This window comes from Rhinopithecus roxellana, chromosome 9 (genome assembly GCF_007565055.1).
Source record: "Rhinopithecus roxellana isolate Shanxi Qingling chromosome 9, ASM756505v1, whole genome shotgun sequence".
In the NCBI taxonomy this organism is placed as follows: domain Eukaryota; kingdom Metazoa; phylum Chordata; class Mammalia; order Primates; family Cercopithecidae; genus Rhinopithecus; species Rhinopithecus roxellana.
This window is the reverse complement of record NC_044557.1, coordinates 84,956,328-84,981,086: the sequence shown is the minus strand read 5'-3', so window position 1 is coordinate 84,981,086 and position 24,759 is coordinate 84,956,328. Positions and strand designations below refer to the sequence as shown.

At 51.3% G+C, this 24,759-nt stretch overlaps 1 protein-coding gene across 3 annotated transcripts in view; it reads right to left on the bottom strand.

The window, feature by feature from the left end:
- SLC45A4 (solute carrier family 45 member 4) overlaps window positions 1-24,759 on the bottom strand; it is a 98,350-nt gene that overhangs the window by 49,925 nt on the left and 23,666 nt on the right. Inside the window, exon 1 of one of the 3 annotated variants that reach the window (XM_030937620.1) lies at window positions 553-1,073. The exons of the other annotated variants lie outside the window; for them this stretch is intronic. The gene's annotated coding sequence lies outside the window, so the exon portion shown is untranslated. Of the gene's footprint in view, window positions 1-552; window positions 1,074-24,759 lie in introns of those variants that run through there. 3 annotated transcript variants of the gene reach the window in all.

Here is a 24,759-nt window from a genome sequence, read left to right as displayed (position 1 = left end):
CCCACCTTTTTGGAATCATTCCTAACAGAAAATGTCACGATTTTCCCTGTTTTCAGTCTGTGAATCTTGTACCAGAATAGGGTCAATGATTGTAACTGCTTTCTTCCACCAGGTAAGAGGAGTCATTTTTGTGAGAAGAAATAATACCCAGACACGTCTGCAAAGACTGAACACATCAGCTAGGTTTTGGGAAGGAACAAAAGCAATTAGTTTTCTAAGAAATCCTAATGACTTAATTATAAACATCAGATCCTGCACTTCTGCTCAATCGGTCCTTTGTCCCATTGCGGTGTCCTCAGAGACTTGTGCCTGAAGTTGAGCAGGCTCTGTTCCTAAGAGTCGTTTCAGTAAGAGCTGACAGTTAAGCAATAAATGTCTGTAATAAAGTAATATATGAATTATTCGAAGGTAGCGATTCTCAACCCGGGGCAACTCTGCACCCTCCAGGGACACTTGGCAATGACTCGAGACTTCTCTGATTGCGACAGCAGGGGGAGGAGGGGACAGTATTGACGTCTTACAGGCGGAGACCAGGGATGCTGCTCAACTTACCACAGTGCACAGAACAGCCTCCAGCAGAGAAGGCCCCGGCCCAGAATGTCAACAGCACCAAAGGGAGACACTCTGTTCTAGGGTTATTACTAAATAGAAAAAAGGTTTTCTTTAAAAATGCTTCAACCCTTGATTATTCCATTCTGAGTCCATTATCAAGACCAGACACTGAAGCTTTCTCTGTAAAGCTGGATGATGAACATTGCGGGGATTTCGGGCCACAGACGGTCTCCGTTGCACATTCTCCTTTCTTGTTTCTTCTTCTTTTTTTTAAACAATCCTTTAAAAACACAACACCCATTCTTAGCTTGCTGGTCATTCTTATAAATCCCAGCTCTGCACTGGATCTGGCCCCCAGGTCAGTTTGCTGCCCTCCGGCCTGGCCTAGGGTCAGGAAGTCGCCCGAGTCTCTCTGTTTAACAGGAAAGAAGGCAACGGTGGAGCCCTGCTTGGCTCCCGCACCCCTCAGCCTCACTCTGCTCTGTGCCACCTAAACTGTCTAGTCCTGACTTAAAGCAGAACTGGAAAACACATGGAACACACTCCCGTGGGCCGAGACGACCCGAGGCCAGGAGTGTGGGCAGCAACGCTGCAGGCCACTCCTTTCCCAGGCAGCTCAGCCGCGCCCCAGCCAGTGGTATTTCTCAGCACCTTGTTTGCAAAGAGCAGGTTGCGTAAGAATCACTGATGAGCCACACAGAAAAGCCCCAGGCGACCATCGGCCTCTCGCGTGGAGCACGGACTCCAACCTTGGGGCCACAGGGACGGCCACCAAAAGGTCTTAGGGATCAGCTGAAGATTCATTCGGCCTGTGCAACACAGTCAGACCCTTTTTTCAAAGATTAGCATGGTGGTGCATACCTGTGATCCCAGCTACTCTAGAGGCTGAGGCAGGAGGATCACTTGAGCCCAGGAGTTGAAGACCAGCCTGGGCAACACAGCAAGACTCCATCTCTATAATAATAATAATAATTATTATTATTATATTTAATTAGCCAGATGTGATGGCATGTGCCTATAGCCCATCTACTCAGCAGACTGAGGCAGGAGGACTGTTTGAGCCCAGGAGTTCAAGGCTGAAGTAAGGTACCACTGTGTCACTGCACTCCAGTCTGCGAGACACAGTGAGACCTCTTGTCTTCTTTTTTTTAAAACAGATTCTAAAACAAGACGTCTTTTACCTGGGAATAGCTGAGGATTTCACAAAACTAAGCCTTCAGGAAGTAGAGGCCCTGTGTTCTTAGTAACAGAGTCGCAAGTCCACAGAAGGACAGAGTGGTGCAGGAGTGGCTCCCTTGACATGGAAAGTCAGCTACCTCACTGGAGTTCCTCTGAAATGTTGGGGCTTTCCTACCAAACTTCTAACAACTGGTGTAAAATTGACCTTCCAAAGAGAAGATGAAAAGGAGGGAGACCAGCAGCTGGGTGGGAAAGGCGTCTAGCTCACACCGCCAGAGCATCTGCATGGCTACGGTCAGGGCAAGCTGCCAGACATACTGCTCAGCAGGCTGAGGGGCCAGCAAGACGGCTTCACACCTTGGGGGACTGCTGACCCAACCTGCCAGTGACGGCGCTGCATGTTCAGCCGTGTACCCAGGCCCCACATCAGGCCCCCTAGCTCTAGAACCATGCCTGGGCAGTGCTGCCCATCGGTCGAGGGATCACCCTTTGGAGCAGGCTGCCTCTCCGCCAGCCTGCTCCCTTCTGTCTCTCCCCTGAGCCTGGCTCTGCCCATGCCGCTGGCCATGCATCTCCACCTCTTGCCCTTCCCACCTTCAGCTCAACCACCCCAGTTTGAGAGCCTCTTCTCAGGGCTCACTGGACCCCTTTAGAATGGGTGATCCCCATCTTGCACAAAGGATTATGACGGCTACTGGTGGATGGCCAAACCCTGCCAGGCAGTGAGAGAAGCCCCCTCAAGAGACCCCCATCCCCCGCTTTCATCTGTCCCCAGATCTCCCAGCATCAGTCCCCAGTGGGCAATGTCCATGCTTCTTGCACCTGGGCTTTCCCTTCCATATGCACCATTTCCGGCCACACAGCAAGAGCTCAATGAGGCCTGTTACATGAACAAATGAAGCGAACGAATGAATAAGGCTGATCAGCCGATAGGTACTATGGGGTGTCTGCACTGGAAAACCACCCCCCATCCCCCCAGTCTCTAAGGAAACTATTTTATATGCTCAAGTCATGCCCAGGTGCTCCGAGTGACCAGCCACCCGCTCATGCCTCCCTGAAGTCCTCATGAAACAGCATGAGCATGGCACGGGTGCCACCTGTTACACAAGTAGCCTACGCATGAACACAGCTGGCTTGCCTTCCTCAAGCAGGACAGAGGCAAGGGCACAGTACATGGATTTTACACAGGTGACTTCACTGGCATCTATATTGATGAAAACAACAAATATCTTTAGACATCTTGACTTTAAAGCAGCAGTAAGTACAAAAATCTACCAAATGTCTCACACTTTCATGAACTTATCTAAGGAAGGTCATCAACCTAGGGTGTCAACACCAATGCAAGCTTCCGAGCTTCTAAAAGCAGGCAAAGTTGAGGCAACTGTCCAAACAGTAATCTTAACAAGGCTCAATTAACCACTACAACAACATCACCTCATGTTAACCAACCTTAATTTCCTCAAGGATACGCACCCATTGGACTAACCCAGTTTTCAAGGTGAGCATCTTGAAGACAACACCCAATAGCTCACAGCAGGATACCACCTGGTGCAGCTGGTGCTTCCAAACATTTTATTTCTGCAAAGCCCTGGGGATTCTGTAAGCATTTTAGGAGAAGTCAGGAAATAATTTAAAAATAAAGTTTAAGTGTTGTACTTAGAATCAAGGGTCACGGCCGGGCGCAGTGACTCACGCCTGTAATTCCAGCACTTTGGGAGGCTGAGGCAGGTGGATCACGAGATCAGGAGATCAAGACCATCCTGGTCAGCATGGTGAAACCCCATCCCTACTTAAAAAAAAAAAACAAAAAAACAAAAATCAGCTGGGCATGGTAGCATGTGCCTGTAATCTCAGCTACTGGGGAGGCTGAAACAGGAGAATCGCTTGACCCAGGAGGCAGAGGTTGCAGTGAGCCGAAACTGCGCCCCTGTACTCCAGCCTGGGCGACAGAGCAACACTCTGTCTCAAAAAATAATAATAATAATGATAATAACAAAAAAAGAAAGAAAGAGAGAAAGAGAGAAAGAGAGAAAAAGGAAGGAAGGAAGAAAAATTAAAGGTCATATCAACTAGTCAATACGGAAAGATCTAGCGGGTGGAACTGCAGGGGACAGCACACAGGGAAGGCCATGGTGACCCGGCCCCAGCACTGGCCACTCTGAAAGGGGAGCTGGTGGCCTCTGGGTTGGTGCTGGAAGAACCAGCATGAGCATTTCTTCAGTTAAAGGGCCAAGGCTGAAGGACAGGTTACTGGGCCCGCAGCCCATGGGAAAGGTACCAGCAAATTCTGATACGTTTAAGAACACAAGAACATGTCTTGGTCAGGAAATCCATGTAACAGGCTACTGAATGTTCAACCCAGATGACAGCTCCCAGTGGAAACTATGTGGGTCCCCGTGAGGCCTCAGATCCACATGCTCGAGTGTGGTGTGAGTTAGGAGCCGCTTCGCGTCTCCCCGCGGCCCTCTGGGTGTCGCAGTATGATTGATCTGAGAGTCCACTGCCAGCCCTGAGACTGCTCTTTTGTCACATACCAAACGTCGACGTCTCTGTTTCTCAAGGCTGCAATCTGTCCCACCCGTGTGCCTGTCTACCTAGCTGCGGGAGGCAGAGAGGCTGTCGGGACATCTCGACCTCCGCTGGGGGAGGGGAGGGTCCTGATGTTGCTGCTTCTTCCCCATCAGCGCTGTCCTAATAATTCTCTCATGTTTATTGCCAAGAACTTCATGAGCACACGAACTTTATGAACTTTAAGAACAGACTGATTCGCTCTGGGAAAAAAGTCTTTGTTAGTATTTTTATTGAGATTCCATTAATGTTATAAACTAGCCTGGGGGGAGCCGATATCCTCAGGCTGCTGAGTTGTTTTCTCCAAGAACAAGAGCATTCCTGCACCTGTCCACGTCCACCCTAGCACCTTCGGGGAGAACTTAAAAGCAGCCCTTCCACGGTTTTCCACGTTTTCTCCTAATTAACCTTTGTCATGGTCACTGCAAATGGGATTTCCTCTGCCCTTATGTTCTCTAACTGGCTAGATCATGACAGCTGGTAAGTGTTGTTTATGAAGTCAGGTATAATTTACATGCAGTGAGAATGTACTACTCAGACAGTTTCAACACATTCCTATCAAGACGGAACCCGTCTATCATGCTGGAAAGGCCCGTGTCCCTTCCCATCTAATTAAGGCTATTCATTCTTATATTTTCAGTTTACAATCTAATTCTTTTGTTGTCTGAGCGAGAATGGACAAAAAAAAGAATATAACCAAATTAACAAGTCTACCAAACAATTACCAAAGTATGCACAGCCCTCAGCTTAAAGATGGACTGTATTTCCAAACTTCATGGACACGTGTTTGGATGTGATGGTCCATTTCTTGAGAGACAGCAGTGGACACCTCGAGGCTCTCTGGTCCTCCTCACCCACAGCCCTCACTGGGATTGGAACAAGGGCCCATGTGGTGCGTATTTCTTGAACACGAAGCCTCTGAGGCAGTTTGAAATCCTTCCCTTCATGGCCTCCCCCAGTCACTTCATCTCTAGGGCCTCACAAGAAATGAAAGGAAAGCAGTTCTGAGAAGAGAAGGGAGGAGTGTGCAGGGAGGGGCCAGGCACCAGCACAGGGCGTTTCTCACACTGAGCGGGGGCAATCAGATACCATAAAACCAGTCCAACACCCAGCAAACTACAGCCGTGAGGTCACTTTCTCAGAGCAAGCAAATTGTTTTCTGTAAGGACACTATTTTCTATAAGCACAAGAGCATTATCTGAACACAGGAAAATGATTCTTCTCTAGTACAGAGCTGAAAACGCCTGACCAAGGCATGACGCCACGCTCCTCCTTCCCCCGAGCACAGGCAATCCTATACCCCCGAGAGCCGCCGCCGCCTCAGCTGCTTTAAATGCAGACAAGCTCAAAAGTTAAGTTGTGACCTGTTCTGGTATCTTACGTTCAAAAGAACAGTGCAACTTTTCGGGCAGATTTTCCGTAGCATAGAAAAGCAAGCTTCCCTCTGGAGCCTGCTCCAGCGATCGTCGGGGCAATCGGTGACAACAATTTTGTTATGATTCGCAGATGCACTCAGACAAGCGAAACTACAATTGTTCCAATCAACAACTTCCTCTATTGTCCTGTTTCTAATTTAAGGGTAACTGATGCCAAAACACATGACTTCCTACAATTTGCTGAGTGGAAAAGCTGGCTGTCAACTTACATTTCACCAAAAAGGTAACTGGAGAGTTGCTGCTGACACACACCTCAAGCTTGGGTCAAACTTTCAGATCTACAGCACAGTCCCAGCGTTCAACAGCGACAGGAGAATTCCATGAGCCACGCTTCCCGAGAAGTGGTCTAGCGAGTCCGGACAACACACGTCCGCATGGTGACCACAAACGTGTGCTGCTCCTTTCACAGCCCCTACACATGAAGTGCATGTACACGCACGCATGGGCCTGATACCGTGGGGTGCGGCACGGCCTGGGGGCGGCACGTGCTGATGGGGGCCAGCTCATGAAACAGCTGTGTGTTTTCTGCACCCACCACCTAGAAACAGGCACGAGTAGGGGCACCCAGAGTCAGACAAACCCACTACTACCATCAGCCTCCGATAGCCCCGTTCAATCTTCACCAATACAGTTCCCCCAGTCACGGCCGGCACGTGTCTTCCTGCCTCTCCAGATGGCCACGGAGAGGAACACTAACAGCAGCATTGGCAATTCTGCTTCTAAGGCTATTTCCTGAAAAGCTTGTGAGAAATCCCACTGACTTCCAACACAAAACCAGTGTGTGTCAAGAGATGATGACAAGCCACAAATGGGGTGGAAGTATTTGCAAAAGACACTATCTGATAAAAGACTGGCATCCAAAATATACAAAGAGTCCTTAAAACTCAACGAAAAGAAAATGAGCGCTTCTACAAGTTCCTCCCCCCGTGTATTTGGCACATGCGTGGCTGGGCGGGAAGTGTGGGGCATTCAGAGTGGTACAGACTGGCAGCAGTGTGTGCTAGAAGGGCGGAAATTTCCAAAACAGACCTAACAAGAGGGCCCAGATATTGAAGTGCCATATTCCCACAAATGTTCGCCATCACTCTACCATTAAGATATTGGAATGAAGGAAATGAAATATTAATTTTCTCACAATTTGTGGTACCCTGGCCTGGCAAGCTGTCTTGAGCTATACTGGACTCGGAGTAGGCATGTAGTCAAGCAACACGACGCAGCAAGGGAATCCCAGGACAGCGGTGGGCAGGCCCCTGAACTGTGGGGGCTGGCAGAACGGGGTAGGCGACCTGCCTGTGAACGGCCAGATCAGTGTGCACATAAAGCAAGTGCCATATTCACCACAAGCCAGGAGACACTGGTGACACTTCCACAGCCTTCCTTGGACTCTGGCCTTCCCTTGGCCTCAGCAGCTTCACTGCTGTCCTTCAGGAATGATGCCAGGGCAGCAGCTCTGGGAAGCCTGCAGACCACCTGCTGCTGCGTCCCGAGGGGCCTGCATGGTTATACAGTGCGACAGTCCAGGCTCATGCACTGGAGTGGAGATGCTGTGGGAGGGAGGCAGGCTCACCAGTGAGCGTGCGACTGTGCACATGCGTGTCTGCAGAGTTCACAGAAGCCCTGTGCGGGCAAGAATGTTCTGACTACTTGATGATGCCGGACAGTGCCGGGGAATTGCAGTTTTGAGGCAGTGCAGTAGCTTTACACTGTGTGAGATGGATTCTCATTATAGAAAGTATGATGCACATGATGTGTTGGATTTTGAGGCTTACAGAGTAGTGTATGCTCAGTTTCAAAGCAAAGAGCTGGAAGAACAAGAGCTAATAAATGATCTTTTGCTATGTGAGGGAAAAGATGGCAAAAAGTCTGAAGACACCTCACCAAAGATGATACAAAGGGACAAAGATGTGTCCCTTCCCATCTAATTAACGCTATTCATTCTTATATTTTCAGTTTACAATCTAATTCTTTTGTTGTCTGAGTGAGAATGGACCAAAAAAAAGAATATAACCAAATTAACAAGTCTACCAAACAATTACCAAAGTATGCACAGCCCCCAACTTAAAGATGGACTGTATGTCCAAAGTTCCTGGACAGCAGATGAGCACATGGAAAGACGCTCCACACCCGAGGTCCTCAAGCGGCTGCAGCTGCGGCGCCACCACACGCCTATCAGAGCGGCCAAGGCTTGGAGCACCGGCAGCAAACGCAGGAGAGGATGTGGCGCAGGAGCGCCCACTCACTGCTGGCAGAAATGTAAATTGCCACAACCACTCCAAAGGACACTGTGCCCACTTTTCACAAAACCAAACGTACTTTCAACCATGCCATCCAGCAACCAAGTTCCTTGGTATTTACCAAACAGAGTGGAGAACTGACGTCCACACAAAAACCTGTGCTCAGATGTGACAGCCACTTGATCCATCATCACCAAAACTAGGAAGCACCCAAGACGTCCTTGCACAGGTGACTGAATAAACCGTGGAACATCCAGACGATGGAATGTCATTCACCGCTAAACGGAAATGAGCTCTGAAGCCACGCATGAAAAGATGCGCGGGCACCTTGAATGCGCATTTCTAAGGGAAAGAAGGCACTCTGAAACGGCTTCTCCAACTGCACGATTCCAACCAGCTGACTTTCTGGAAGAGGCAAAGTTAAGGACACAGTAAAAGGGGCAGCGGTGACCAGGGCCTGGGGAGGAAGAGAGGCCGAGGAGGGTGTTGGGGCAGTGGAACGACTCTGTATGGCACTCTAATGGCAGACACATGTCACTATGCATTTGCCAACCTACTGGAGCTACAGCGCCCAGAGTGGAGACCCTGACATGACCTCCGCACTGAGGTGACAGAGACATGCCACTGTAGGCTCATCCACCGTAATCAATGTCCCACTCTGGCCGGCGACATGGACACTGTGGGAGGCTGGGAGTGGGGGCAGGGGCATATGGGAAATCCGTTATCTTCCTCTCAATTTTGTTGTCAACCTAAAACTGTTCTAGAAAGTAACATTTGTTGATTTTCAGTGTTGTGTCCTTATATTTACATAAATAAACAAGGCAATCAAAAACTCCTGATAATCCCCCGTTGTCCAGGGTTAGGAAGAAACCAAAACCCTTCATGAGAAAGGAATTAAGGGGCATCCATGCTGACCGCCGTGCACTTGGGGAAGCTTTCTGTGCCACCTGCTTGCACCTGAAAATGCCCAATCGCGGAGGCGCCCATCTCCAGGTGTGCTATGCATCGCTCGTAGAAACCCAGCTTGGCGGCCTCTGATCACACAAGGAGCCTCTAGCCCAAGACACGTGGGCTAAAGAAATACAAAGTTAATACCAGTTTTAATGAGGCCATGTGACATCTGGCGTCCTCCAAACACTAGGCGCCTCATGTGGACCAGTGTCGAGGGGCTTCCCTAACTGCAAGTTCTGGGGCTCCCCCCAGACTCACTGGATCAGAGACCAAGAGTCTGCACTGCGGCCACTCCTGAGTCACACGCTGCAGAGGGGACATCACGAGCTCTGCTTCACGCAACAGCTCCAGGCTGTGCTGGCACCCTGGTGGGGCGGCTACGATGTCCCCCCTTTTACCCTCAGAGTATCCCAGTTAGAACAACACTCCAACACTCTAGAGATGAATGATCTAAAGCTTAATTGTGCCTTACATCTTCTGATAACCCTCTTTGTGTGTTTTGTGCCACAAGTCAGGGCACTTCAGAAACCAAAAAGGACGCACAGCAGACCACACATCCTTCTTTGCTCTCCTTTCAATCAGACCGTGCTGTGAACCTCCTGCAGCACAGGGGAGTGGGCAGAGGCCAGGTGTGTGTGTGTGTGTGTGTGTGTGTGTCGACATCTGCCTATGTGTCTGTATGTGTTGGGGGTGTGTGTGTCTGTGTGTCGATGTCTGCCTAGGTGTCTGTGTATGTGGGGGGTGTGTGTGTGTGTGTCGATGTCTGCCTATGTGTCTGTGTGTGTGGGTGTATGTGTGGGTTTGTCTGTGTGTCAATACCTATGTGTCCGTGTCGGGGGGGGGGTGTGGGTGTGTCTGTGTGTCTGCCTCTGTGTGCCTGTGTGCGTTAAGTCTGTGTGGGTATGTGTATGTGTGTCTGTGTGTGTTGTCTGTGTGGGTATGTGAATGTGTGTGTCCATGTGTGTCTGTCTCTGCATCTCTGGATCTATATCTGTCTGTGTGTATGTCTGTGTCTATACATTTGTGCGTGTGTATGTGTATGTGTGTCTTTATAAAATACCCTAAGCATAAAGAAACTGAATCGAGGAAAATCTGGAAGGGCCCCCGGGAGTGAGTGGACACCGTATGGCCACAGCATGTCTATGGCTAGCATCCCCACAGCAGAAGCAGCCCAGTGCCCATGCCCTGAGCATGTCTTCCTCCATACTTCTCTGCTGACCATACGGGGCGGCCTGGCCCAAGGCCCACGTGCCCTGGCTCCTCCCGCCTCCTCCAGACCCCTGCCCCTTTTCAAGCCTGCTTGCAGACCTTGCCTCCTGCCCCACAGACTCTGAGGGCACAGTGCGCTTGGACTACCTCTGGGTCCAGCACACACCCAGCGCAGGCACCAGATGGTCTTTAAAAGAAATAAATCCCTAAGTGCGAAAGGCAGAAGACCAGACCAACCCATAATCACTCATTAATAAAGAAGACCAGGCCAACCCATAATCACTCATTAATAAAGAAGACCAGGCCAACCCATAATCACTCATTAATAAAGAAGACCAGGCCAACCCATAATTACTCCATTAATAAAGAAGACCAGGGTGTGGTGGCTCACCACTACAATCCCAGCACTTTGGGAGGCTGAGGAAGGAGGATTGCTTGGAGTCAGGAGTTTAAGACCACCCTGGGCAACATAGCAAGAACCCATCTCTACATAAATACATGCATTAAACAAACAGGCTAGGTGCAGTAGCTCACGCCTGTAATCCCAACACTTTGGGAGGCTGAGGCAGGAGAATCGCCTGAGCTCAGGAGTTCCAGACCAGCCTAGGCAACACGGCAAAACCCCATCTCTACCAAAAAAAAAAAAAAAAAAAAAAAAAATTAGCCAGGTCTGGTGGCACACAGCTGTAGTCCCAGCTACTCAGGAGACCAAGGTGGGAGAACCGCTTGAGACAAGGAGGTGGAGGCTACAGTGAGCCAAGATTGCATCGCTGCACTCCAACTTGGGTGACAGAGCCTCCGTCCCGTGTCTGATGCCAGCGTGACTTCACAGACTCGCCCAGACCTCCTGGAGGCCTGGTGCAAGCTCACTTCCCTCTGCTGGGCCTGCTTTCTTAACAGTAAACTGTACATACCAAAAGGCCCTTCCTCCGGCCCACGGGGCTCCCTGGGCCCCGTGATAACAGGTGGACTCCCTCTGGGTCCCCATGGCCCCAGCACCAGCTCAACCAACTCGTATCTCCCTGTCTAGTCAGTCTTGTGCTTGTGTCTCCCCAGCCACTGCAAGACTCCTGACCCCAGGGGCAGGCAGAGGGCATGGCCTGGCAAGACAAGGACTCAGAAGGACCTGAAAACGAGCAAAGGAAGCATCTTGCGTGCTAACGCCAAGCCGGAGTAAAGGACCCACAACGGCGCTGTTCCCACAAAGGCTCTGACACCAATAACGCTGTTCTCGTAGTCACTGACGAGCCAGAACGCTCGCACCCCTCCGGAGCCCAGCACACGGGGCTAACCCCACACATTATAGCTAAGAAATCCACTGGCAACTGAGCTCACTAGAAGAGCGCCCAAAGACTTCCTGGAGAAGATGACCTTCCTGCTGGTGAAGTCACAGCCAACTGCAGGACGCTGGTGGCAAGGCCCCTGCCCCACAGGCTAGAGCATCACCTCACAACTCCTGGGCTCTACTGGCTGGCACCACACTCAATTCTGGAAGCCATTTTTCCATCTGCAAAGGCAAACCTCAGACTTACCAACAGCTGTGGGCTCCTACCAGGAACTCCCAGGACCTGTGAGGCAGGGCACATGCCTGGCAACTGGCTCAGATGCCCAAGAACCACGTCATTCAGAAAGGCCACACACAGCTGGACAACGTGGTGCCTGCCCCTACCTCGAGAGGCTGTGTGGGTGGATCCAGTGGGAGCAGGCAGCAGGGTAATTCCCCCCGATCCCCTTCCTGACCCCATTTCAGAATGGGCCAGGGAAGCTCAGTTTTTCTCCACTAGACACTGTTCTATCCCCTAAACAACTGGCGGGGAGCCACGCTCGCTGATATGGTCGTGGGTGTGGGGGGAGGCCGCAGTTCACCAATACTCTTCCTGACACCACCCCAACACCGACAGAGCACAGGACAGACACTGAGTGTATATACACAAGTGTGCACGCAACACACACCTGCACACGCACATGCACTCACACACGTCCATGCAACACACACCTGCATGCACACACATGCACTCACATCTGCATGTGCAACACACTTGCATAGACACATGCACTCACATGCACGCAACACACACCTGCGTGTACACACATGCACTCACACTTGCGTGTGCAACACACACCTGTGCACACACATGCAATCATACCCGCGTGTGCAACACACACCTGTACACACACATGCACTCACATCCGCATGTGCAACACATACCTGTGTACACACACCTGCAATTACACACCCGTGCACGCAACACACACCTGCATACACATGTACTCACACCATGTGCCACACACCTGTGTACACACACACACACATGCACACACACTTGTGCATGCAACACACACCTGCATACACACATGCACTCTCACCCGTGCATGCAACACACATCTATGTACACACGCACTCACACCCGTGTGTGCAACACACCTGTGTACACACATGCACTCACACCCGTGTGTGCAACACACCTGCGTGCACACATGCACTCACACACGTGTGCACGCAACACACCTGCGTACACACATGCATGCACACCCACGTGTGCCACACACCTGCACACACATGCACTCACACACGTGTGCATGCAACACACCTGTGTACACACATGCACACAAAACGTGCAACACACCGCACAGATGCACTCACACACGTGTGCACGCAACACACCTGCGTACACACATGCACTCACACCCACGTGCGCAACACACACCTGTGCACATGCACTCACAGCTGCGTGTGCAACACACACCTGCGTACACACACATGCACTCACGTGTGCACCCAACACGTAGGCTGAGCTGAAAGGGTCTCAAAAATTTTCATTTTCATTGACCTTCCTGATCTTCAAGAACTATATAAAGACAGGAAATGCAGTTTTCTTGGTTGCCATATTCTAATCAGAAATTCATACAATCATGATTATGAAGCCTACTGACGCAGGTCAGGACAGTCCCCAAAATACACTAAAGCCAAAATCTGAACAGAAAGTAATGTGTGAGGTGTTTACCAGCTCACGTGCTACGGCTGATCTCACAGACCGGGCTCTGCCTCCCAGTGCACCCAGAACCTCCCCTCCTACCATTTCCTCCACTTCCACGCCAGTGCATCTCCCGCTCGGGCTACCACAGGAGAGTCATGACTGGTTTCACAGCTTTCACCCTTACTCTCAGTGCCCGCTCTCAATACTGTGAACAGGGTGGTCTCTTACAACACCGAGTCAGACCAGCCATTCCTCATCTCACGGGGTCCCACCTGGCTCCCCAATCCCTTCCGGAGAGCCTGCCAGCCCAGCCCAACCACAGGGCCCTTGCCACATGGCCCCTGCAAGCCTCAGACCCTCAACGCCACTCCTGCTATATCCTCTGCCCGCTGCCCCTCAGTGGTGGTGTCCTAGGCACGTCGGTCAAACAGCCTCCCCGCCAGGGCTCCCTGGAGCTGAGTTCCAACACGACCCCAAGCTTTCCCCCTTCCCTCCACAACACCAGACGGAAAGTAAACAACAGTGTAAACAGGCAAAGGCTAGTGACAATTTACAGATAGTAAATACTCCTTAATACTGCATCGAATCAAATTACTACTCCACTTTCCAAAATTTAAGGGTTAAGTTGTTACGATTTGAAATAAGACACCTTTTTAAACAGAATCCCTCTTCATCTTCTACTAAAACAAACTGTTACCTAAATATCAACAGGAAGAAGATGCAGTGTCCGACACGTAGCAAACACACGAGAAAAGCTCATTTAAGAGGGAATCACATGAAAACAAGGACACGCTGCCCCCAAAAGAAAATATTCCCTGCACCACTGAGCTTCTGAACAAAGTTTTGCTCATCTCCCTTCTTAACTATATATAGTCTCCTTGATTTGCACAATCAGCTGACTAGGTTTTTGGATTTTTAATTAAGAGGCAATGAGGGGTGTGCCCTTCTTCCCAAATGCTCAAGCACTGACCTGGTGTGTGCGCCAAGGTCCGAAGGACGCTTTGGCTGCCATGGAAACGGCAGCATGCTTCTAGCCTGCGCAGCCCCTGAAACCTCAGCTGGGAACTCAGGAAAATCAGGCGCCAGTGTCGACCTGAAATGCCCATAAGTCCTAGGATAAACTAGGTCTCCTCTGAGTCTCTGTTACTTTAGGAGCAAACCCAGGTACAAATAAACTCAGCCGGTCACCCGCAGCGTGGGAGAGGCAGGTCGCGTGTTCCTGACAGCAGGCAAAGCAGCTAAATGGTATCAAAACATGGAAGCAGAAACCCTCACATCACACACATATAATCAAGAACTGACCTCACAGACAGGGCACAATTTAGGGATACCACTAATGACTGCCAAGATGGAATTAGACCTTTTGATGGTACTTCCATGTAAAATCAAGTCAAATCAAAGTGGTTTCCAGGTCCTGAACTTATCCGCAAGCAGAAAATTAGTGAATGTAGTGCTACAAAAGTGAAAACTGGAAACAGCTAACTGTCCAATGATACAGAGCTCTTTCAATTATGGTATGCACTCAGGACACACAACGTCCGTGTGTTTGAAGGGAAGTATGATGGATATTTCGGAAATGTTAAAGTCAAAGCTCGTTTTTTAAAAATGTAAAGTTTGAGCCAGGCACGGTGGCTCACACCTGTAATCCCAGCACTTTTGGAGGCTGAGGCGGGCGGATCACGAGGTCAGGAGATGGAGACCATTCTGGCTAACACGGTGAAACCTCGTCTCTACTAAAAATACAAAAAATTAGCTGGGTATGGTGGTGGGCGCCTATAGTCCCAGCTACTCAGGAGGCTGAGGCAGGAGAATGGCATGAACCCGGGAGGCGTAGTTTGCAGTAAGCCAAGATCATGCCACTGCACTCTAGCCTGGGCGACAGAGCGAGACTCCGTCTCAAAAAAAAAAAAAAAAAAAAGTACAGCTTGGGCCGGGTGTGGTATTTCACGCCTGTAATCCCAGCACTTTGGGAGGCCGAGGTGGGTGGATCACCCAAGGTCAGGAGTTCAAGACCAGCCTGGCCAACATGGTAAAACTCAGTCTCTGTTAAAAATACAAAAGTTAGCCAAGCGTGGTAGCGGGAGCCTGCAATCCCCGGTACTTGGGAGGCTGAGGCAGGAGAATCGCTCAAACCCGGGATCAAAAAAAGAAAAAAAAGTAAAGTATGGGTGAACGACGAAAGCTTACATATGGCCTTGGCCTGGGGCTAGATTTATTCCTACTTTCTAAGACCAAGAAAACACCAAAACCACCATGGGACCCTCTCCCCTTCACTCTCCTCAATACCAGGGGTTCTGCCTGGAAGTAAGGCTGAAGGTCAGCCACCTCGAGGGACAGAATGGGTCACTTCTACCACTTACTGGATGGCATGGCACGGCTGAGCCACTAAAAACATGGGCTAAAGACGACACTTTCAACAGGGTATCTCATGATGCTCTGCGGCCCTTTGCAAAACCCTTCTACTTTCTCGTGGACCCCTTGTGTAAACTCACAATAGGGGTTCACCACAAGGAAAAGGGAGCCTCAGGGGCATTCCAGTTCAGAGAGCCACTGCAGATGGGAGACAGAAGAGAGGGCAGAATGGTCACTTCCTCTTCGTGCTTTCCTGTCTCCATGCAGGGAAGTGGCTGGACAAGTCTAGAGGAGGTGGTGTCAGCGAGAGCCAGCTCTGAAATCCCCCAACCACATTGGGGCTTCGACTAAAAACCCACGGAACATCTCCCCTCCTCTACGAGACAGGAGTCGTCCCATAACCTCGTGGTCCCCCATTTTCTGTGATGAGGAAAGTCAGTCTAGAGTTCAGTGAGTAGCCCCTTGTTTATCTGGAAAAGTCAGCTGTTCAGAACCAAGCATTTTCTTGGGATTATGGACAGCAGCCATGTTCAAGATAAACAGTATCACCTACGGAATTAATTGGAACAGTCCCGAAGTCAACAAAAATGACTTCTTAAAAATTGGAGTCTTGGTTAATACGTATCAAAAACCTTAAAATGAGTACAACTTTTGATCCCAAAATTTCACCCTTTAGAACTTATAAGAAAACAAAGCCACAGGAAGCCAGGCCTGGTGGCATGCTCCTGTGGTCCCAGCTATTCCGGTGGCTGAAGCAGGAGGATCACTAGAGCCCTGGAATTCGGGGCTGCAGTGAACCATGACTCCACCTCTGAATAGGTGACATGCTCTAGCCTGGACAATACAGTGAGACCCCGTCTCAAACAAAACAAAACAAAACAAAACAAAAAAAAAACCACAAAACACTACAGAGCAATGCTTACTACACCTTAAATGTCCAAAAAAGATTGGTAAAATAAAGTATGGCATATCCACATAAAAATCATGATGAACGACAATTTGTTGACATGCAAATATACTCACCCACTATTAAGTTTAAGCAGGTTATAAATCAAGTGTACATTATAATCACAATGAGTTCTTTAGAAAGGTACGGATGCAGATAAAAAGGTGTTATTTCTGCATGTTTCATAGAGTCTTTCTGCTCCTACAGCACCTAAACTTTACTTGTTTTTTTTCTTTTGAGACGGCGTCTTGCTCTGTCACCCAGGCTGGAGTGCAGTGGCTCAATCACGGCTCACCGCAGCCTCCACCTTCTGGGCTCAGGCAATCCTCCCACTTCAGTCTCCCAAGAAGCTGGGACTACAGGTACGTGCCACCACACCTAGCTGATTGTTTGAGATGGGATCTCACTATGCTGCCCAGGCTGGTCTTGAATTCCTGGGCTTAAGTGATCAATCCTCCCTCCTCAGCCTCGCAAATCGCTGGGATTACAAGTGTTAGCCACCTCGCCTGGCCAAATTTACTTTTAATTAAAACAAACAAACAAACAATAAATTACCTTTAAAAACAGATTCTCTGGTTCCCTGTCCAACATCACACAAGTCTGGATACATGATAGGACATTCAGGAGTGTTTTAAGATGACTTACTGAATCTCAGATGGCCTAGACATTCCAACAGAGGCTTGCGATGTGAGCAGCTCCTGGAGCTCAGCAGGGAGAGTGAGTCTGAAAAGCTGACTGCACTGAGGTGCTGGTGGGTTCAGCTATTTGGTACAGAAACACTACAGAGCCTTCCCCAATCTGGGGAAGCCTTCCCCGATCTGGCATCAGCATGAAAGGGGCAGGTCCATAACCCTACCCAGGAAAACAGCAGGTTCCTCCCAAATGTTCTTGAAACCCGGGTGCTATTCATTCCTCCAGGATCCTTGGTGGGGACTTCACTAGGACTCTGCCCCAGTGTCGCCCACGCCTCTGCACAGCACTGCACTCACAGGCATCCATGAGTCAGCCCCGACTACAAGGCACTGAGCCTACCAGGGAGAAAGGAGTACACTGCTCTTTTCCCTTCTTTCCAGGCTGAAGGAGACCACAGGACATGGCCCGCCACAGGCCCACACGGGCTCGGAAGCTCTACTTCTTGTCTGAGTAGTTTACAGCATCCTCCCTGCCTGAGGCCTAGACAGCGCTGGACTCCCACGGCCAAATGCCTCACGTGGGCTCCTCAGCTGAATACATCAACGGGCACCTTTCCAACTCATTAATTCCTAGGTGCTGACGTCCCCCCAGCCTAAGCACTGCCCTCCAGGATTGGATGGCCTCCTGCGAGCCAGCATAGGACGTCACCTCCAGCAAGCTCCCAGCAGCAAGGGAAGGCAGGCAGAGCCCTCGGACACCTGCTAGCCAGGCTCTGAAGGATGCCCAGCACAGGGGTGAGGAGCCTGCGCCGCCTTCTACAGACGGGTGCGCCACAACAGCAATGGGCAATGCAAAGCCACACACGCTGGCCACACGTGGACACACATCGTTTTGTCTGCATCCTGTGACACTGGTGAACTTCATCAGAATCCTCCTCATCTGGGGACACGAAGCGGTTTCCGGTCCGGCGAGGACTGGAATGAAAGGACCATCATGGGCTACCAACAAGACCAATTTCAGAAATGTCAACTGATCCCTGCCCGAATATTAAAACCTTGCTAAGCGCTGGACGAAGGTTCATGAAGCTGACACTTAACAGTGTTTAAACCTAGAAAAATAATTAAGCCAAGCTACTTTGGTCACAATGGAGTCCTCAAATTCATCAATAAACCGCATTTACTTTATGTGAACTTCAAATGACAGTGAGACCTGAAAGCTTATCACAGATACCACATGTGCTAAAATAAACACGATTAATGTATTTTAGATGTTTTAGATTATACTGTTAGTTCACCAAAAAGTCAATCCTTTTACTTAAAAAAAGAAAAAAAAGTCTTTAAATTGTGTTATCTTTAAACTTTTTTTTTTTTTTTTTGAAACACAGTCTTGTTCTGCTGCCCAGGCTGGAGTGCAGTGGCATGATCGCTCACTGCAAGCTCCGCCTCCCGGGTTCACGCCATTCTTCTGCCTCAGCCTCCACAGTAGCTGGGACTATAGGCGCCCGCCAGCCACTACGCCTGGCTAATTTTTTTGTACTTTTTTAGTAGAGATGGGGTTTCACCGTGTTAGACAGGATGGTCTCAATCTCCTGACCTCATGATCTGCCTGCCTCAGCCTCCCAACGTGCAAAAAAAAATTTTTTAAGAGATGAGGTCTCACCATGTGGTCCAGACTGGAATGTAGTGCTCAATCATAGCTCACGGCTGACCTCAAACTTCTGGGCTCAATCAATCCTCCAGCCTCAGCCTCCCAAGCAGCTGGGAATACAGATGCATGCCACCATCCATGCCTGGCTTATAAGTCACTGTTTTAAATACAGTTCACTTCTCATCTGCGAATAGTTCCAGGACACACCCTTACACTTTTGCACCTGCCTCAGCAGCCTCTGCAGCAGCCCCCCCACGGCCCCAGCACCAGGCAGCTGAACTGAGCTCCCGCGGCACATGGGGAGCCTGGGCTGAGGCCACACTCGCGAGACAGTGGGTTTCCCCAAAGGGATCTCAGTGCAACCCAAACAACTGAGCCAACAGGGACTCCTTGGCCTGTGAAACCCACGAGGACACTGGCGAGATGGGGGTGAGCACCTGTGGTGGAGGTGGGGCGGGCTGGCGGCCAGCCGAAGGACAGACAGGCCTCCGCCCCCTGGCCACCAGCAGCTGATTGCTGACCACAGCCCCCAGGGGCAGTGCAGGTGAGCAGGTGGGGGAAATAAAGGAACCACGAGTGAGCAGGAAAATGCAATGCAGTCAGCTGATCAGAGAGGAAGCCGGGCTCCTTGCTAACGTCTCAACAGGGCACAGAAGCACCCGCAAGCGAGTGGGCGGCACTGCAGGGCGCAGCGGGGCTGCTCAGACCTGCTGGGGGCATCCTCTGCCCCGGGCTCTGTCCCTGCTGCCCCCAGGCACATTTCACGGCCAGGCTGCTGGGTCCCAGGGCTCCAGCCTCCAGGACAGCCCACCTCAGCCTGCTCTGTCCCCTTCAAGGTCAGATCAGCCAGGCCCCAGCCCCCACTTTGGCCTCCAGCCTGTGGGCACAGTTTCTCTCCACAGGCTCTGCTGGGCCTGGCTTCCAGACCTTCCAGCTCCAGCCTTCACCCCACAATCCCCACCTCTGTGACGGCTCCCACATTCTCTGGAACCCACCTCCAGGTTCTGCTGGTTCTCCTCTCGCCTCCTTTCCCCACGCAGCCTGGGAAGGAAGGGCCGATGCTCATGGGAGCCCCTGTGGCCTCGGGGCCCTGGCTGCGTCCCCACTGTGCCAAGCGCCCTTTCCTTGCCTCCCATCCGCCTACTCAGAAGCTCAGGATGGCTGCCAGGTGAAGGAAACAGTTCTGGAGGGGAGCCAGGACAAGTCTGGCTTTACTGAAAAGTGCCATCCGCAGGACAGACTCTTAGCTGACTGTTTGAAGGAGCAAGCTGGCTATCAGTGTAACTTTCCTTTACACCTGAAATCCTGCAGACCACACCTCAACGCCCTCTACCCCATTCTTACATCTGCCACTTGCTCTTTTACATATGTTGCAAGTCTTTGATGACGGAGGCCAGCTTTCCCTCTGGAAGGAGATGCCTTCAGTTGTAAACCGACAATTCATAAAAAGTTGGGGGCTTCGAGTACACAATTCCGCATTCCCAAGAAGCCTGCCAATCACGCAGTGGAAACACCTGACCGCATTGCGCACCCCTCCCTGGCCAGGCTGCCCTCCCTGGCACACGCCCTGTGCTGGCCAGCAACAAACAAAACCCACACGAACAAAGGAGTCTTTACAAGAACAGCCAAAACAATTCCATCTGCAAACAAAAACTAACTGCAGAATTAAAGGCTGCAAATCCAAACACAATCTGGCTATTGTAAACAGTGCCTCAGTTTATCAATGTAACAATAACTCTTTCAAAGATTAATAAAGTACCCCCCAAATACTCAGCACTCTAGCATTGTTAAGATACTTTGGAGGATAAATATTAGCTTGGGACTCGCCTACATGAGAAGTGAAAGCTGCCAAGGCAGCAGTTCTAAAGCAAGAACCAGCGGCGGCGGCCACAGGGCAGCGAGGCACTGGCCCAGGCACTGCTTCCAGCCTTGCCGCGCACAGTTCAACTCCCCAGGCACCTCTCCTTGCACCCAGCACCACACTGGCCCCTCGCCCCGCGTCACACTCCGCATCCAGCCCCCTGCGAGCTGAGCAGCAGGACTCACCTTGGGCACCATGAGTGAGACGGGGCAAGGGTGCCAATCCTCTGGGCCCCACATGCCCCCTGCCCACGCTGTCCTGGGGTCACCGGCTCATGAAGGCGGGGCTGCGATTCTGTCTCCTGGATCCCTGATGGCCAAGTGCCTGGCAACAGATAAGCCACCCACAGCAAACAGAAATAGGTGGAAAATGAACTTAGAACTAAAAGGAGAGGTTTTAAGATGATTGTTGGAATAAAAGGGAACAAAGGAGCATTCAAGCTCAGATTTGATTCCAACTAACTTTCTTTAAAGACAGTTAAGTAGCCTGGGTAACCAAATGCAACATGGTGCTGGGGCCAACTCTGAGGCAGTGGGTCACACGCCATCAGCAATCCCAGGTGGAGACTCCAAACAGCCAGGCTGAGTGGGTGCTGGGCTGGCCCACCCTCTGCAGGGTGTGTTTTTGCCCCACCCATAACTCCACCACGGGGGTCTTTGTCTGCGTAATGCGACAGTGTGCAGCTCCACACACACAGGAAGCAAGCTGCCAGGACAGAGCCCGACTCGCACAGGCAATTGGAATCCTCCCCAACAGGTGGGTGTGCAGAGAACAGGGCCCTGTCCAGGCACCTCCCGAAGGACTGTCTTAGCACGACCTTGCTTCTCACAGGGGAGGAAAGGGAAAAGGGCCTCGTGAGGTCTCCGCAAGACCAGGCTGTGCGTCCTACACCAGGCTGCCTTCATCCTGCACACAGTCCTGCTCAAAGACAGTGGGGTCCAGGCATCCTCTCGGCATCGCACGAGCTCCCCTGGTGTAGAGAAATGGACTTTAAAAGTCTGAATGCGTCTCAGCCAAGTGTGGTGGCTCCCGCCTGTCATCCCAGCACTCTGAAAGGCCAAGGCGGGTGGATCACCTGAGGTCAGGAGTTCGAGACCAGCCGGGCCAACACAGTGAAACCCTGTCTCAACTGAAAGTACAAAAATTAGCTGGGCGAGGTGGCGGGCGCCTGTAATCCCAGCTACTCGGGAGGCTGAGGTAGGAGAATCACTTGAACCCAGGAGGCGGAGGCTGCAGCGAGCCGAGATCACACCACCGCACTCCAGCCTGGGGGACAGAGCAAGACTCCATCTCAAAAACAAAACAAAACAAAACACTCTGAATCAGTCTCCTACAGTAGCTGTGACGGTGACGGGATCAGCCCTCAGTTTCCCCACCTGTAAATGCGAGCAACACTGCGAGTGTTGTAAAGGGCAGGTGGTGACACGCTGCGGTGCCTGTCACAGCAGGCTCTCGTGGACAGAGCGGTTGCCATTGGCCTTAAAGCTCTGCGGCAGCACATGGCACCTCGACTGCTCTCAGAGACAAGGTAGTGTCAACTAAGGTGACTTTCTGAAATAGCCTTAGGATGAGTCAAATCCTTGGTTCGATACATGACAGTGTTTGCACATACACAGACTCAACCTGAAAGACCACAAACACAGGACGATCTAGCGGAAAAGCAGCAGCTACTAAACATGGTCTAATTTTTGTTTCAATGGCTCAAAAGAATAAAAGAATCATCTAATAATGATACCATTAGTTTCATGAGGATTTTTACCCAGTTGTCACTAAAAGGGATACATTTTTGGTTTGGAAAACGAAAACCTTAGGTTAGTAAGTGCTTCGCATTGGTTATCTGAAAGCCAGTGAAAGCCTAGCCCTGCCCCAAGCTGCAAGGCACCTTTCCTAACGCCAGGACAAATGGCTGGCGAGGACATGGGTCGGCCATGGGCCTTCCAGGACTGACCTCCGATTCCTTATTTGGAGAAACCCAGAGCAAATCGAAGGACGCATGGGAACCTCCTTTGGAAGCAGGACGATCGTCAGAAATACAGGGAGGCCCAGGTCTCAGGATGCCGAGGATGGAAGGAGCATCCGAGCTGATTCTGCCCAACCTCAAACATGCAGGGCAGAAACGGAGCCCGGGAGACCAAGGGGGGCCCTCAGCAAAGAGGACAATGACACATGAGCAGAGCCGACCTGACACTACGCTCCCCCTGCCTTCCAAGGTGGCCCCACGATGGAGTTTCCTTGCATTTCCTGAAAACCGGCCAACTGCTCTAAACGAGTCTGAAGAAGACTCCACAAACTTAAGCAGCTACTCCTCACGCTCACCGGCGAGGCCGCCCCGCCTCCACCAAACTGCGCTTCTGAGCCTTCCTCTCCATCGCTGCCCTCCCCCTGGGCCGCCGCTCAGGGGCGCTGCACTCAGCTCACACGGCCCCGTGCAGAGCTCGTGGATGCAGCCCTCCCTTTCCCATGAACTCTGCACTCGCCTTCCCTCTGCACTTCACAACATTAAACTTCAACCCATCATCCAAGGCCTGGGCTATAGGTAACAGACGCCAAGAAGTCAACCACCTTCCCCGGGGCTGGCACTGCCTTCGCGATTTGGGACAATGTCACAAGAGTCTGCTGTACGCCTCCAGCGCCTGAACACGCGGCTGCAAGTCTGTGGGGCTGAGCTCAGCTCCCTTCCTGCTCAAGCGCCACAGTGACTTCTCGTCTGGGTGCCCAGAAGTGGGGCTGGCTGGCATGTGAGTCAGAGATGCGGAGCAGGGGCCCCACGATGTCAGCATGGCCTCGTGCCCAGGCCATCAGGGGAGACCTGCACAGCCCTGCAGCAAAGTCGCAGACCGGCACCCTGCCTGAGGCTCAGCACCAGAGGCCGGCAGAAGTTTCTGGCAAAGCCTGAAGGGATAAAGAAGTGCCGATAAACCACCCCTACTGCCTCTGGAATGTTTGTGATTTTATGATTTTCTGCATCCAAAATTTGTCACATCACTGCTTCTCCTATCCCACAACCTCACAAACACGTGATTCCTTAAGTCCTGAGCTAGAAGCAGAACCTGTGAAGCCTGACTCTGGGGGGAGCCAAGGCTAAGACACCCCAAGAACACCGGAGCCTCTGCGAAGATGAGCAGGTAACCTCAGTACTTCTCTCTAAGGAGCACCAGTGGCAGTGCCTGGCCTCCTAGCAGGCCCAACAGTCTTATGTCCTGGGAAAGTTCCCTCCCAGCCCCAAAGCTCCAGGCCTACCTCTAGCTCCCAGTGCAGTGCGCCCTGGGACAGGTAAGGCAGCAGAGAGGAGAACCAACGAAGGTTTCTCACACTGTATCTCTGGATGTCCCAACCACTCCAGAAATCAATTCCAGGCATCAACATCGGTGTCACCCCTGTCTATGCTTCAGGCTAGTCCTAGGGGGCAGCAAGGGACAAAGGGCACCACGGGGCTGTGGTCAGTCAGCTTTTAGCCACCCAAGCACAAAGCCTCCAGGATCTTCCTACAGCGACTGCTGGGCAGCTTGAAGGAGCAGAAGGGAAGTGGCAGTGTGGGTACAGCCCAGCCACGCTTCCACGTGGACCCAGAAGAATCAACGGCAGCCAGGTTACAAAGGGAAACCTCTGGCTCCACCCTGCTCCCTACCATAGCAGGGCCCACGATGGCTGGACATTTGAAAACAGAAAACTCCCAGAACCAGCGCGTTACAAAGCACTTAGGGACATCAAAGCCCAGCTCTGAACATGAGCTCTACAGAAGGAGAGTTTCACCTACACAGACCCAAGCAGGCTCTGTGGAGCTCATGGCACCTGAAGAGGCTGAGGAAGCTCCTGAGACGCGAAGTCTTCCTGCTCATCTTAATGGCACGAGCTTTCTTTAACTAGGACTGCTGATGTATGTTCTCCACTGGCTTTCACATACACATTATGCAATTTGCTTCATGACTCAGTGATCATTTGATGACAGTCACCTTCCCCAAAACTACCCACACCTAGATCAATTGTGTACCATCAAGTCATGAAGACTCTGAGGTCTATGATGTAAGAAGGACAGCCCAAAAGAGAGCTCGGCTAGTGGGCACAGGGACCTCGGGCCTCGAGAGCAAAGAACAGGTGGCCACAGGGCCAGGGCGGCAGTGTGTGCTTGAGGGGACCCGCCCAGCGCCCACCCCGGCCAGTGCGGGTCTCTCCTCGAACCAGCTCAGGAGGGAGGGGCCGCCCCCAGCACTCC